We start from the raw sequence: 16,725 nt of genomic DNA, 5'->3' as shown, positions 1-16,725 counted from the left end.
CACAGCACAACCCAAGGGGGGGGCACCAACCCAGAGAGGAAGATCACATCAGTGATTCAACCCACTCAAGTGACGCACACCTCCTAGGGACGGTATGAAAGAGCACCAGTAAGCCAGTGACTCAGCCCCTGTAACAGGGTTGGAGGCGAGAATCCCAGTGGAAAGAGGGGAACCGGCCAGGCAGAGATAACAAGGGCGGTTCGTTGCTTCAGAGCCTTTCCATTCACCTTCACACTCCTGGGCCAGACTACACTCAATCATATGACCCACTGAAGAAATGAGGTTGAGACCGAGTTTGCGTCTCTCACATGGGTAGGCAGACTATTCCATAAAAATGGAGCTCTATAGGAGAAAGCCCTGCTTAGAAATTCTAGGGACAATTAGGAGGCCTGCGTCTTGTGACCGTAGCGTACGTGTAGGTATGTACGGCAGGACCAAATCAGAGAGATAGGTAGGAGCAAGCCCATGTAATGCTTTGTAGGTTAGCAGTAAATCAGCCCTTGCCTTGACAGGAAGCCAGTGTAGGGAGGCAATGCAGTAGTCTAACCTAGAAGTGACAAAAGCATGGCTTAATTTTTCTGCATCATTTTTGGACAGAAAGTTTCTGATTTTTGCAATGTTACGTAGATGGAAAAAAGCTGTCCTCGAAACAGTCTTGATATGTTCTTCAAGAGAGATCAGGGTCCAGAGTAACGCTGAGGTCCTTCACAGTTTTATTTGAGACGACTGTACAACCATTAAGATTAATTGTCAGATTCAACAGAAGACCACTTTGTTTCTTGGGACCCAGCACAAGCATCTCTGTTTTGTCCGAGTTTAAAAGTAGAAAGTTAGCAGCCATCCACTTCCTTATGTCTGAAACACATACTTCTAGCGAGGGCAATTTTGGGGCTTCACCATGTTTCATTGAAATGTACAGCTGTGTGTCATCATTATCAATTTTTTGCACAACATTTTAGAGAAATAAGCTTTTTGTGCAACATTTCTGGGATCTTTTATTTCAGCTCATGAAACCAACACTTTATGTTTATATTTTTGGTCTATGGGTGGCCTGTACCACAGTCATCATGACATCATCCCACCTCTGTGGTCAGTGATCTCATCACTAAAATTAACTAGATTTTTATCTGTCACAAAAGAATGCCAGTGTAGCAAGCAAGAGTGCACCAGACATTTTTACATTTTAGTAATTTAGCAGACACTCTTATCCAGAGCGACTTACAGTTGTGAGTGCATATATTTTTCATACTGGTCCCCCATGGGAATAGAACCCACAACCCTGGCATTACAAGTGCCATGCTCTACCAAGCGAGCCACACGGGACTTAAAGTCCTTTCAAACATAAATCAGGCTTTTCTTGTGGCCTCTCAACTTGACTTCCAGTTAAAATGTATGCAGCTCACTCATCAATTAAAAAAATATATGTTCAATCCCTATGTAGGTATAGTAGGCAGTGCACTGCATAGGTAAATGGAACATGACAAAGTAGCACTTGACACAAACAGCACCACTTGTATTTTTTGGTATTTTATAAGTCTGTAAGAGTTTTAATCTTTTTACAAAATGAAGAAAAAACAAAATGTAAAAAAATCAAACACTTCGCAATTCTCTTGGAGAACGCCCTGTTGTGTGTGTGTGTGTGTGTGTGTGTGTGCACATTTCACATGGGCTGGCACACAATCTCAAACGCCACACAATACTGCTGTCTTCTTGGCCTTCGGTGATAGAGGGAGGGATGGAGAGGGGGAACGGGAAGGCAAGAGGGGGAGTCTAACTAGACCTGGGAATCCAATAGTATTTATTTTCTTTCAAATACTTTAGCTGCACTTGTTTCAGCTTGCCTGGCGCAACGGAACAGTCCCAAAAGTGCAAACCCTGCTTATCTGGAGCTCCTGGCAGGATCAACCAAAAGTATTTGAAAGAAAGCAAATAGCATTTGAGCCCAAGTTTGTCTCTAGCATAGAAGAAATATAATTTTAAATACATTAGTGAAGAGGGGGAACAGAGGGACAAAGCAGAGAGATGGGGTAACATTTAGGGGTATGGTAGGGGTACAGTACTGCGCGTCTGCCTGACATGCCTAGTCCATCTCCTCAGCTGTCTTGTGCATTTGCCCAGCAGCAACTGCAGAACGTGATCGACCAGCAGGGCAGCGACAAAGTCAACCACCAGGACGCGGGCAATGACTAGCTTGAACTGCAGGGGAAAAAACACATAGATAATAATAATTTATACATCCTTTTGCGCCGGTTTCCGACACAGATTAAGTCTAGTCCTGGACTAAAAAGCAGTTAAATGGAGAACTTCCAAACATATTACTATTAACTCAGTTACTTCATTATAAAAAGGTTCATACAAGCTTATAACAAGTTATAAAGCAATCACACAAAATGTGTGTGAAAGTACAGATGTTGGATCCTAATTTGATCCGTTTCATTGCAGAAGGAAAATAATCAAGAGTTTGATTATGTTTGAAGAAATATTTAGAATCACCGCCAGGGGGCAGCTGGAAGCGGTGTTTATGTACAATGCAATAGAGTACCTAAAATGTACCTTGGCCTGCAGGTCCACTGTGTGCCAGTTCGTGTGAATTCTTATGTGGATTATAAAACATTTACATATTTGTAGGGGGTATATGTATTTTTCATTATTGAAAATCTTTTTTTTATCAATTGTTTTATTATATGTTCAAGGCAAGCAATAGGCAAAATCAATTATTGGTGGCCTCAGTGCCTGTGTGGTCCAGCGTCTACAGCCGCTGACCCCGGGACATATATGCCTGTGTCGGCACTGGTTCAAATCCATCCCACTGCCTCTTCAATAAAAGCAAAACAATTACGAAAGGAGTGGGATTGCCCCACTCTTTAAAAAATACCTTTAAGAAATAATAAATCGGACAAATAACAATTAGATTGTGAGCGCACATCCAACATAAAACATAATTATAAATAATACAAGGTATGCTAAATTGATTAATAGAAACGGCACAGACCTAGCAAGTAACAATAGACTGTGAAACAAACAGTAGCCTATTATCGTTTTTCACACCTTTCATTATGTGACAATGGATAGGCTAATGGTTAGCCTACTGGATATGAACAAATATAGCCCCACTGGTCTGAAAACCCGACTGCTCCCGCAAGGAGAAAGAGAACTGCTGCTTTTCAGTAACATAACTACTATAAATCACAAAGCTCATTTGAATTTCCTAAACAGGACAACTGGACAGGACAAGAGAAAATAGGATGATCAAATTAAGATCCAATATCTGTATAATATATGCTGACCTCTGTTGGTATATCTACAAGAGCAAACTGCTCGTTGAATTCAGGCGAGGATCCTGAGAGAAGGCCCACGATTGCCAGACCTGAAAGGGCGATACTCCATAGCAGCGGTCTGTTCTCACTCAGAGACTCCATGAAAGGATGACCCTAGAAAAACACACAGTATTAGTGGAATACATGTGTTATTCAATGATGACTAGGATAAGTACTGCATAAAATGGGGCACATTTTTTATTAGGTATTGCTTAATGAAGTCTTCATAAGCCCTACATAGAAGCCTCAAAAATATTTTATATGCAAAGAAAGGCCTTATAAGGGATCATGAAGGCTAAATTAAACCTAAGACACGGAGGAGGAAGAGCAGTACCTTGTAGTTAATGGCAAAGGTAGCCATCTGCATGGCCATAGACATTATGTACACTGTGCTGTTGATGAGATTCTTGGTACAGGTCCGCAAACCGCTCCACCCTAAAAGACAAAGGACAAAAGACAGAGGATTATGAGAGGGGATACTTGGACAGGTTGGAAACAACAGCGGGGTGGTGGCACCGGGATCCTCATCTCTCCCAAGTGGTCATTCTCTCTTTCTCCCCTTACCCATCTGTCTATCGCCTCCTTTGAATTCCATGCTGTCACAGTTACCAGCCCTTTCAAGCTTAACATCCTTATCATTTATCGCCCTCCAGGTTCCCTCGGAGAGTTCATCAATGAGCTTGATGCCTTGATAAGCTCCTTTCCTGAGGACGGCTCACCTCTCACAGTCCTGGGCGACTTTAACCTGCCCACGTCTACCTTTGACTCATTCCTCTCTGCCTCCTTCTTTCCACTCCTCTCCTCTTTGACCTCACCCTCTCACCTTCCCCCTACTCACAAGGCAGGCAATACGCTCGACCTCATCTTTACTAGATGCTGTTCTTCCACTAACCTCATTGCAACTCCCCTCCAAGTCTCCAACCACTACCTTGTATCCTTTTCCCTCTCGCTCTCATCCAACACTTCCCACACTGCCCCTACTCGGATGGTATCGCGCCGTCCCAACCTTCGCTCTCTCTCCCCCGCTACTCTCTCCTCTTCCATCCTATCATCTCTTCCCTCTGCTCAAACCTTCTCCAACCTATCTCCTGATTCTGCCTCCTCAACCCTCCTCTCTTCCCTTTCTGCATCCTTTGACTCTCTATGCCCCCTATCCTCCAGGCCGGCTCGGTCCTCCCCTCCCGCTCCGTGGCTCGACGACTCATTGCGAGCTCACAGAACAGGGCTCCGGGCAGCCGAGCGGAAATGGAGGAAAACTCGCCTCCCTGCGGACCTGGCATCCTTTCACTCCCTCCTCTCTACATTTTCCTCCTCTGTCTCTGCTGCTAAAGCCACTTTCTACCACTCTAAATTCCAAGCATCTGCCTCTAACCCTAGGAAGCTCTTTGCCACCTTCTCCTGCCTCCTGAATCCTCCTCCCCCCCCCCTCCCTCTCTGCAGATGACTTCGTCAACCATTTTGAAAAGAAGGTCGACGACATCCGATCCTCATTTGCTAAGTCAAACGACACCGCTGGTTCTGCTCACACTGCCCTACCCTGTGCTCTGACCTCTTTCTCCCCTCTCTCTCCAGATGAAATCTCGCTTCTTGTGACGGCCGGCCGCCCAACAACCTGCCCGCTTGACCCTATCCCCTCCTCTCTTCTCCAGACCATTTCCGGAGACCTTCTCCCTTACCTCACCTCGCTCATCAACTCATCCCTGACCGCTGGCTACGTCCCTTCCGTCTTCAAGAGAGCAAGAGTTGCACCCCCTCTGAAAAAACCTACACTCGATCCCTCCGATGTCAACAACTACAGACCAGTATCCCTTCTTTCTTTTCTCTCCAAAACTCTTGAACGTGCCGTCCTTGGCCAGCTCTCCCACTATCTCTCTCAGAATGACCTTCTTGATCCAAATCAGTCAGGTTTCAAGACTAGTCATTCAACTGAGACTGCTCTTCTCTGTATCACGGAGGTGCTCCGCACTGCTAAAGCTAACTCTCTCTCCTCTGCTCTCATCCTTCTAGACCTATCGGCTGCCTTCGATACTGTGAACCATCAGATCCTCCTCTCCACCCTCTCCGAGTTGGGCATCTCCGGCGCGGCCCACGCTTGGATTGCGTCCTACCTGACAGGTCGCTCCTACCAGGTGGCGTGGCGAGAATCTGTCTCCTCGCCACGCGCTCTCACCACTGGTGTCCACCAGGGCTCTGTTCTAGGCCCTCTCCTATTCTCGCTATACACCAAGTCACTTGGCTCTGTCATAACCTCACATGGTCTCTCCTATCATTGCTATGCAGACGACACACAATTAATCTTCTCCTTTCCCCTTCTGATGACCAGGTGGCGAATCGCATCTCTGCATGTCTGGCAGACATATCAGTGTGGATGACGGATCACCACCTCAAGCTGAACCTCGGCAAGACGGAACTGCTCTTCCTCCCGGGGAAGGACTGCCCGTTCCATGATCTCGCCATCACGGTTGACAACTCCATTGTGTCCTCCTCCCAGAGCGCTAAGAACCTTGGCGTGATCCTGGACAACACCCTGTCGTTCTCAACTAACATCAAGGCGGTGGCCCGTTCCTGTAGGTTCATGCTCTACAACATCCGCAGAGTACGACCCTGCCTCACACAGGAAGCGGCGCAGGTCCTAATCCAGGCACTTGTCATCTCCCGTCTGGATTACTGCAACTCGCTGTTGGCTGGGCTCCCTGCCTGTGCCATTAAACCCCTACAACTCATCCAGAACGCCGCAGCCCGTCTGGTGTTCAACCTTCCCAAGTTCTCTCACGTCACCCCGCTCCTCCGCTCTCTCCACTGGCTTCCAGTTGAAGCTCGCATCCGCTACAAGACCATGGTGCTTGCCTACGGAGCTGTGAGGGGAACGGCACCGCAGTACCTCCAGGCTCTAATCAGGCCCTACACCCAAACAAGGGCACTGCGTTCATCCACCTCTGGCCTGCTCGCCTCCCTACCACTGAGGAAGTACAGTTCCCGCTCAGCCCAGTCAAAACTGTTCGCTGCTCTGGCCCCCCAATGGTGGAACAAACTCCCTCACGACGCCAGGACAGCGGAGTCAATCACCACCTTCCGGAGACACCTGAAACCCCACCTCTTTAAGGAATACCTAGGATAGGATAAAGTAATCCTTCTCACCCCCCCCCTTAAATGATTTAGATGCACTATTGTAAAGTGGCTGTTCCACTGGATGTCATAAGGTGAATTCACCAATTTGTAAGTCGCTCTGGATAAGAGCCAACAGAGCCACACCTGATGGGGGGGAAATGGGGAGGGAAGGAGAGGGGGTAGGGGGAGGGAGGGAGAGGGAGGTGAGAGAGAGAGAGAGAATGGTCACAAAATGACTCACATATAGCGACATTGTTTTTGATAAGAGGATGGTATAAATTTTCCTACTGAGACAATAAATGTTGAATTGAAGGTATCATGGTCTAAGACAGGTGTGTCCGTAAACGTTGCTGAATATTGTGCACAGCTTTGACATGTCGAGTGACCTCACCGATATGAGTGTTTGAGTGCTCCGACGTCATTGGTCCCGTCTCCGCACATTATTGTTGTATAGCCCAATCCTTTAAGACTAGTGATTACAAACTCCTGCAACCCAAGAAGAATACACACAGTTAGCACAAAACTAGCCTCAAAATGTACCGCCAGTTCTTGAGTGTGTTACACCGAGTGTACAAAACCCGAAAAACACTTTCCTAATATTGAGTTGCACCCCCCCATTCTTGATACACACAGGAAACTGCTGAGCATGAAAAACCACAAACCAGTGCATCTGGCACCTACTAACATACCCCGTTCAAAGGCACTTAAATATTGTGTCATGCCCGTTCACCCTCTGAATGGCACACATACACAATCCATGTCTCAATTGTCTCAAAGCTGAAAAATCCTTATTTAACCTGTCTCCTCCCCTTCATCTACACTCCCAATAAGTGATCATAGCTTTCAGCTGGATTCACCTGGAAAAGAGGCTGTGTTCATAATGTTTTAAGACTACATATATTATTGAGTGTACATCTTTTATAATCTAATAAATTCATTACATCAACAAAAATGGAGTAAAATAAGCCTATTTAATCCCTATACTGTATAGTGCACTACTTTTGACTAGAGTCCTATGGGCCCTGGTCAAAAGTAGTGCACTAGAAAAATAGTAGGGTGACTTAGTTAATGTCTACATGGAGGCAAGAAGACTGACCTTCTGTTTAGGGCTGACCCGTGCGAACACCCGGACATGTGGCAGGAGGGCGTGGAGCAACCGGGTGTCACTGGTCAGTCTGGTTAGCCCCTCCCCCGTCACACACAGATCATACTGATGAACCAACGAGGGGACGGATGGCGGGGGAAGCGGAACACACACACTGCCGTCTATAGACTCCCACTGCCATTCACCTGGAAGGAACAACGGCACAAGTTACCGTATTATAGTGCATTCTTAAAAAAGCGACACACTACACCTGGGTTAATAACATACATATTATGTCAAATAGTCTGAAGTACTTTAGGTGCGCTTGATTTGGTTTGCATATTATTCCATTGCACTGGGGCGAAGTAGTGCAGCTCAAGTACAATATATACGCATTTGACCCAGGTCTACAACACATGCACTGTCCACTATAGATCCCTTCATTACAACAATCACATGGTTATATCATCAGTGCATTAGTCTGTAGATTAGTCTAGTACAGAGCCTTCCAACCATGTTCGGAGAGCTACCATCCTGTCTGTTTTCTGTCCTACCCCAGTTGTAACTAACCCGATTCAGCTTATCAACCAGCTATTAGAATCAGGTGCACTAGATTAGGGTTGGAGTGAAAACCGACAGGACGGTTTTCAGATCAAGCATAAATTGGCTCTTAGTGTGCCATACCCTGGTTGGGTCTGGCCTGCAGTACGAATGTGTGTTCCTTCTGGATGTAGTGGAGCTCTCTGGCCACATGGCACGCTGTTAGAGGGTTGTCGCCTGTTATCATCACCACCTGAGGGAGAGACAGAGAAGAGGAGGGTTATGTGTATGTGTGGTGTGTAGTGTGTGTGTGTGTGTGTCTGTGTGTGCGCGTGTGACTGAGTGACTGCGTGCATGGATGTGCCTGATATTATTGTAATAATTGTAATCTGTGTCAATTTGTGTGAGCATGCGTGTGTATTTTGAGACAGCCTGCTCACATGATGCGATGCCTCCTGGATCTCTTTAATGACAGCCTTGCTGTCGGTCTTCAGGGGACACGAGACGACCATGAAGCCGGCAAACTGCAGGTCACACTCCAGAGCATCACGAGTCACCTCCCGCACCTGTACAGACAGAGCACAAAGCACCCAGTCACAGAAACAACCAACCCCTTCTGTAAAAGAAAGACACCCTCAACTAACCGCTTGGCTGAGGTTCACGAGAGCCTTGTAGCTAACGTGGTACTTTATTTATCTCGAAGACCCAGAACTACCCCACCCCCTCTCTCGGCTGAGCAGCTGGGTTGTTGAGACTATTGAAATAGCGTGCCATGTTAACTATGAGGCTTTTGGGAAACTCATCCCCTCACACAGAGCAGGGCAGAAAACGGTGAAGGCGCTGAAGCAAGAAAGAACTTTGGCTAAGAGTGCTTTTACCAAGCAAGCAAACTTCCTTAGCAGAGGTGCAAAACACATGACTAAGAGCGAACTGCGAGAGGAGTTCAAGAAGCTCACATCGGAGGCAAAGAAGGTGAGTGAGACAAATTATGAATACAGGGCTGGACTTCTGGCAGACATTGAAGCTGAAACCGATGAGGGTGAAGAAGCTGACCTGAGCAAGCAGCAGCAGACTGAACTTGAGAAGACATTCCAAGAATGCGAAGTACGATTGGATGAGGTCAGGGGGATGATCCAGTCCAACCTATGGCCTAGATACAGGGAGGACGAGGTGAAGTCTGCAATCAAAGAAGCTGAGACCGACTGTGATGGAGTTGCTCAAATACCTGTTATTGCTGTAAATAGAGATGGCTTCGAGCTACGGTGGGATGGTGTGAAGGCACAAGTCCAAGATGCAATCACAAGCCTAGCAGAGTGGGAGATGTGGATTCCAGTAGCAGAAAAAGAACGGCTGGAAGCCAGAGTAAAGGATCTGAAAGCATTCAGAAACAACCTTGAAGCAAGGAGGGCAGGATTTCTCACAGCGCAAAGAATTGCAGAAGAGGATAAAGACAGAGGGAGAGTGCCGTAGATTCCCGTGCCACAGCTGACACTGAGAATAAAACCAATCTGTTTACCCAGGTTCAGTGGGTATAAAAGGAATTTCCATCAATGGAGGAGAGACTGGGAGAGTCTACAGAAGCAGGGGGAACCAACAGGCTCAGTCGAAGTAAAGAAGATCCAACTCCTTGACAGTGTAGATAAGAGAATGTGTAGAGACCTCCATTTGTCTACTTACAATACTGCTGAGGACATGTTCAGGGTGCTTGAGAACAGGTATGGAAACAAGCCTTGGAGATAATTGAGGATCTGGAGAAAAATCCTGCTTTAAGAGCAAATCAGCCAAGGCCAGGAAACAATCCTGGTGCTACTTCTATTACATTCCTATGTTATTCCTCGGTCCCCTTGGTATTTTCTACCCTCACTTATTCCGAAACTCCCTGTTTCCTGAATGTTTCTTCTCAGTCCTCCGAACCATGTTATCGACATGATCCAAACTATAGAGAAGGCACTGGATGATCTCACAGAGCTTGGAGGCACAGGAGCCATCAACAACCCTCTAGTAATCAAATCCATAGAAAGCAAGTTACCTGACAACATCAAGCGAGATTGGCTTGTCTTCATGGTTAACCCGAGGAATAATGTCATGCCGGACAATCACATTGAGAACCTTCTTAAATTCCTGAAAACACAGGAGGAAATTCTTGAAAAATTAGAGCAGCTGGGAGTGATTTCGTGCCATGTTATAATTTCTTTCTTTGTCTGAAGGGAGATTTCAAGAGGAGTGACTCAGACAGAAGACAATCCAATGTGAGAAGGTATACGCGTACAGAGGAGCAGGAGGAATTTGTATCTAAGCTCTCCCCAGAGATGGCAGAGAAATTCAAGAAAGCATTCACCAACATCACTGCGAAAACAAACTGTGTCGAAAAGAATCAGCTGGGAGTGACTGAGTCAAGTGCAGTAGAATAATTGCCAGTTATTCTAATGCTGCTCAAGGTAACTACCAATGCAGGTCAAAAGAATTGGAACCCTGATCGATTTGGCATCGGACACAAACTACATCACTCACAGAGCTGCCAGAAGATTAAATCTTTGAAGTGAAAACATCACTTTAGTCATTCATGGAGTCGGAGGAATGGCCATGAAGAATAGAACCAGAAGATATCTCCTCAGAGTGAGGGTCAAAATGCCCATAGGCACGGAAAGAGCTCATGAGCTTATGTGCTATGGTTTGAATGAAATTGCCAACATCCACAGAGTCGTCAATCCTGAGCAACTCAAGAAGTTCTTCCCAGAAGTCAATCTAGGAGATCTGAGTAGACCGGAGAGTATTGAGCTACTGATAAGCCACCGCGAAGGAAGACTTGCTCCGCAAAGAGTGAATGTGATTAGAGACCTTGTCTTGTGGGAAGGCCCGCTAGGAAAGACTGTTGGTGGAGCACATCCAGATGTTTGAAGAAGTGGATATAGCCGCACACAGGTCTGAAACACACTTTGATCGATCCATGAGAGCAACCGCTGTCAAGTATCAAGAGATAGCTAAGCTGTTCACAGCTGAAACCAAAGGCACAGTTGCTCGCAGAGAGTTCTTGGATTGGTGGAAATGGGACAGCATTGGAGCAGCTTGCGGCCCAAAGTGTGGAGGATGCCGGTGCGGCAACTGACAACCAGGAGGAAGGGAAATGACTCTGAGTGAGGAAAGAGAACTGGAGATCATAAGGAAAGGCCTCACCTACATCAAAGCAGATGCTCACAGCGATGAACCCCACTGGGACACAAAATACCCCTGGATTCAAGATCCAAGTTCCCTTCCTGACAACAGGAGTGGGGTGGAAGCCACCTTCTTGAGAACAGAAAAGCAACTCAAAAAAGAGCCAGAGTGGAGAATAGCATACACAGCTCAAGTTCATGAAATGGTGGAGAGAAGAGCAGCGAAGAAACTCACCAAAGAGCTCATTGCCAGCTGGAAGGGGCCAGTATGGTATGTCAGCCACTTGGTGGCGCCAAAACCGCACTCTCTCACAACACCTGTGCAACTGGTATGGAACAGCAGCCAGAAGGTTAGAGGGGTCAGCATGAATGACCTTCTGCTGAAAGGGCCTGATGTCCTCAATCCCATCCGAGCAGTACTACTCAGGTTCAGGAGAGGCGTCCATGCTGCCCTCGGCGACATTAAGAAAATGTACAATTCTGTGTGGTTGGAAGACCTGGAGATGCACCTCCACAGATTTCTCTGGAGAGACACTGAGGAGGAAGAGATTGAAGAGTATGCGATCACCAGAGTCAACATTGGCGATCGACCAGCAGGGTGCATTGCGCAATTGGCTATGAGAGAGACAGCCAAACTGCCGATGTTTGCTCACCTTGAGGAGGAACGTAGGATCCTTGAAGAGGATACCTATGTCGATGACATCCTGACTTCCCATAATGACTTGTAAAAGCTGGACCAGAACACCAAAAGGGTTGAAGAGATAATGAAGGCAGGCGGCTTCTTCCTCAAGCCCTGGGTCCGGTCAGATCAAAGTGGGAGGCAGGAGATCGTACCAGCAGAACAAGGAGCGCAGTCAAGCACAGCACTCATTCTCCCAAACCAAATGAGGGAAGGAGACAATAAAGCCCTTGGAGTTGGATACCTTGTTGAGGAGGATAAACTGTACCTCATGACTTCAATCAATTTCTCAAAGAGGAAAAAGAAAATGAGTCGGCCAAAATCTCCTTGATGAAGAGGTGAGAGGGAAAACTCCAAACCCACTGACGAGAAGAGAACTGCTGAGCGAGGTAGCTGGCCTGTATGACCCAATAGGCCTCGTCACACTTGCCAAACAAAAGGGTGCCATTCTTGTCAGAAAGGCGTTTCAGGAAGCTGGAGGCAAAACTCTGACCCGAGACACTTGGGACAAACCTTTGTCTGAAAATTTGAGGGAAGAAGCCATCCAATTCTTTGAGGAATACACATGTCTTGGCCAAATCACCTTTCACAGTGGCCTCACACCAGTCAAGTGGATTGGAAAACCTTGGGGAATAACATTCTCTGATGGCAGTGACAAGAGCTATGGAGCCGTAGTGTACTTAAGATGGGAGACCCAGCAAGGCATCAAAGTTAGACTGGTTGAATACAAAGCAAAGCTCACACCATTGGACCAAAAGGGAGAACCAGTAAAAGCTGAAAGCTGCGGTGCTGTATATGCAGCACGACTTCTAAAGTATGTTGAAAAGCACAGTCGAATAGAAATTGAACGATGGCTCCATCTACTGGACAGTGTTAAGGGAATTTTTATCAATGATGACTAATTACGTATACATTTCAATCAGGAACTGACTAATCAGAATACTATTATGTTACTGTATATGTACTAATCAGAATACTATTATGTTACTGTATATGTATGAATTATCTTTTTAATCTTAGTACTGAATATAATGTGTGCAAATATAATCAAGAATTAGAACAATGACTGTCTGTACCATGGTAGAAATGAATGAACTTATAGCCAGACTGGCTAGAAGGCTTACCTACACCAGCTGTCCTACGCTTAGTCATATATCAACTTAATAGGGAGAGACGATGTGAGAACCATACAGCCTTTGTACTAGAACGGAGATGGCACGGGTTGGTACTGAAACTAATGATGTAATTTTAAGTTTATAACCTGTGGTAAAATGTGTAAGGAGCTGTACTCTTGTGAATAAAGGCTGCTGTTTGACTTTAAGACTGGGCTCTGTCCATTTTTATACTAATAAGGGTCATACATATCCTTATGAATTGACAGAGTGTTTGATTTTAATTGGGTATTAAAACAGAGGAATTTAATTCCTGCAACAACAGTCAAACCGTGTTGGGAGCAATCCAGAGAGACAGCTATGGATATAAAACTTTATTTGCGAATAGAGTTGGAGATCCAGAAATCCACATCCGTAGAAGACTGCCTCTTATTTTTAGCTGATAGAAGTGGTCATCTGGGTGGTCATCTGCTGCAACAGCCCATCCATGACAGCCCGTCCTGAGATGCCATTGTACACACCACTGTTGCACTGCGCCGTTATTTGCCTGTTTGTGGCCCGCCTGATAGTTTGCAAGATAATTGCCATTCTCCTTCAACCACTCTCATGATCGAGCTCGTTTCGACCACAGGACTGCCGATAATTGGATGTTTTTTGTTTGTCGCACCATTCTCGGTAAACCATATACACTGTCGTGCATGAAAAGGCCAGGAGGGTGGTTGTGACTGAGATAATGGATCCGGCGCACTTGGCACCGCCGATCAGACCACGCTTAAAGTCATTTAGGTCACTCGTTTTGCCCATTCCAACGTTCAATCGAACAGTAACTAAACGCCTCGAAGCCGGTCTGCCTGCTTTATATAACGATCTATTTTCGTGAACAGGGTGGTGTACCTAATAAACGTTTATTTATGAACAAAATATTACTAACAACAACAAAATGTAACAATTTCTGATGAAGTATGGAGAGTGCAATACAATACAATGTAATATTATTCATCTACAATTTGTTCTTAAACATGGGCAACATGGGCCTGGGAGGCTAACAGGGCTATTGGTATCCTCAGTACTACACCAATTATCCATTTCTCACTCAATACTTATTTTATTCCCCCAAATGTATTATTATTATTTATTTTTTTACACAAGTGCACTGTCATTAAATCCTTAAAATTGCTACGTTTTTCTCTCTGCCCCATGGAAAAATATGTAGCGTTGCAGGATATTAGCTTTAAAGCTGCAACAACAACAATTATCTCTGCCACAAGACAAAATGTGTAGAATTGCAGGAAATTTACTTGAAAACGAAAGTTCTCTCCGATGCTAAGAGGCAGGTCTTTCAGGGCCCAAGATTTGGTTCGTCCAGCCATGTAATACTGAAGTCATAGTAAAACTCATTGTATGCTATTTTTTTTATCTCACGTGAGTTGTGTTCTGATTGTTTTTATTTTTTTTATTTCACCTTTATTTAACCAGGTAGGCTAGTTGAGAACAAGTTCTCATTTGCAACTGCGACCTGGCCAAGATAAAGCATAGCAGTGTGAACAGACAACACAGAGTTACACATGGAGTAAACAATAAACAAGTCAATAACACAGTAGAAAAAAAAGAGTCTATATACATTGTGTGCAAAAGGCAAGAGGAGGTAGGCGAATAATTACAATTTTGCAGATTAACACTGGAGGGATAAATGATCAGATGGTCATGTACAGGTAGAGATAATGGTGTGCAAAAGAGCAGAAAAGTAATTAAATAAAAACAGTATGGGGATGAGGTAGGTAAATTCGGTGGGCTATTTACCGATAGACTATGTACAGCTGCAGCAATCGGTTAGCTGCTCAGATAGCAGATGTTTGAAATTGGTGAGGGAGATAAAAGTCTCCAACTTCAGCGATTTTTGCAATTCGTTCCAGTCACAGGCAGCAGAGAACTGGAACGAAAGGTGGCCAAATGAGGTGTTGGCTTTAGGGATGATCAGTGAGATACACCTGCTGGAGCGCGTGCTACAGGTGGGTGTTGCCATCGTGACCAGTGAACTGAGATAAGGCGGAACTTTACCTAGCATGGACTTGTAGATGACCTGGAGCCAGTGGGTCTGGCAACGAATATGTAGCAAGGGCCAGCCGACTAGAGCATACAGGTCGCAGTGGTGGGTGGTATAAGGTGCTTTAGTAACAAAACGGATGGCATTGTGATAAACTGCATCCAGTTTGCTGAGTAGAGTGTTGGAAGCTATTTTGTAGATGACATCGCCGAAGTCGAGGATCGGTAGGATAGTCAGTTTTACTAGGGCAAGTTTGGCGGCGTGAGTTAAGGAGGCTTTGTTGCGGAATAGAAAGCCGACTCTAGATTTGATTTTAGATTGGAGATGTTTGATATGAGTCTGGAAGGAGAGTTTACAGTCTAGCCAGACACCTAGGTACTTACACCTAGGTCCACATATCCTAGGTCGGAACCATCCAGGGTGGTGATGCTAGTCGGGAGTGCAGGTGCAGGCAGCGAACGGTTGAAAAGCATGCATTTGGTTTTACTAGCGTTTAAGAGCAGTAGTAGGCCACGGAAGGAGTGTTGTATAGGGTTGAAGCTCGTTTGGAGGTTAGATAGCATAGTGTCCAAGGACGGGCCGGAAGTATACAGAATGGTGTCGTCTGCGTAGAGGTGGATCAGGGAATCGCCCGCAGCAAGAGCAACATCATTGATATATACAGAGAAAAGAGTCGGGCCGGGAATTGAACCCTGTGGCACCCCCATAGAGACTGCCAGAGGACCGGACAGCATGCCCTCCGATTTGACACACTGAACTCTGTCTGCACAGTAGTTGGTGAACCAGGCAAGGCAGTCATCCGAAAAACCGAGGCTACTGAGTCTGCCGATAAGAATATGGTGATTGACAGAGTCGAAAGCCTTGGCAAGGTCGAAGAAGACGGCTGCACAGTACTGTCTTTTATCGATGGCGGTTATGATATCGTTTAGTACCTTGAGCGTGGCTGAGGTGCACCCGTGACCGGCTCGGAAACCAGATTGCACAGCGGAGAAGGTACGGTGGGATTCGAGATGGTCAGTGACCTGTTTGTTGACTTTGCTTTCGAAGACCTTAGATAGGCAGGGCAGGATGGATATAGGTCTGTAACAGTTTGGGTCCAGGGTGTCTCCCCCTTTGAAGAGGGGGATGACTGCGGCAGCTTTCCAGTCCTTGGGGATCTCAGACGATATGAAAGAGAGTTGAACAGGCTGGTAGTAGGGGTAGCGACAATGGCGGCGGATTAGTTTCAGAAATAGAGGGTCCAGATTGTCAAGCCCAGCTGATTTGTACAGGTCCAGGTTTTGCAGCTCTTTCAGAACATCTGCTATCTGGATTTGGGTAAAGGAGAAACTGGAGAGGCTTGGGCGAGTAGCTGCGGGTGGGGGGGCGGAGCTGTTGGCCAAGGTTGGAGTAGCCAGGAGGAAGGCATGGCCAGCCGTTGAGAAATGCTTGTTGAAGTTTTCGATAATCATGGATTTATCGGTGGTGACCGTGTTACCTAGCCTCAGTGCAGTGGGCAGCTGGGAGGAGGTGCTCTTGTTCTCCATGGACTTCACAGTGTCCCAGAACTTTTTGGAGTTAGAGCTACAGGATGCACATTTCTGCCTGAAGAAGCTGGTCTTTGCTTTCCTGACTGACTGCGTGTAATGGTTCCTGACTTCCCTGAAGAGTTGCATATTGCGGGGACTATTCGATGCTATTGCAGTCATC

General features: G+C 46.0%; 1 pseudogene; it reads right to left on the bottom strand.

The window, feature by feature from the left end:
* Window positions 1–1,489: 1,489 nt before the first annotated feature.
* LOC135554850 (endoplasmic reticulum transmembrane helix translocase-like) overlaps window positions 1,490–16,725 on the bottom strand; it is a 42,036-nt pseudogene continuing 26,800 nt past the window's right edge.

The sequence above is a fragment of the Oncorhynchus masou genome, chromosome 14 (assembly GCF_036934945.1).
Source record: "Oncorhynchus masou masou isolate Uvic2021 chromosome 14, UVic_Omas_1.1, whole genome shotgun sequence".
In the NCBI taxonomy this organism is placed as follows: domain Eukaryota; kingdom Metazoa; phylum Chordata; class Actinopteri; order Salmoniformes; family Salmonidae; genus Oncorhynchus; species Oncorhynchus masou.
Note: the sequence above shows the minus strand (reverse complement) of the source record. Positions and strands in the feature narration are given on the sequence as shown.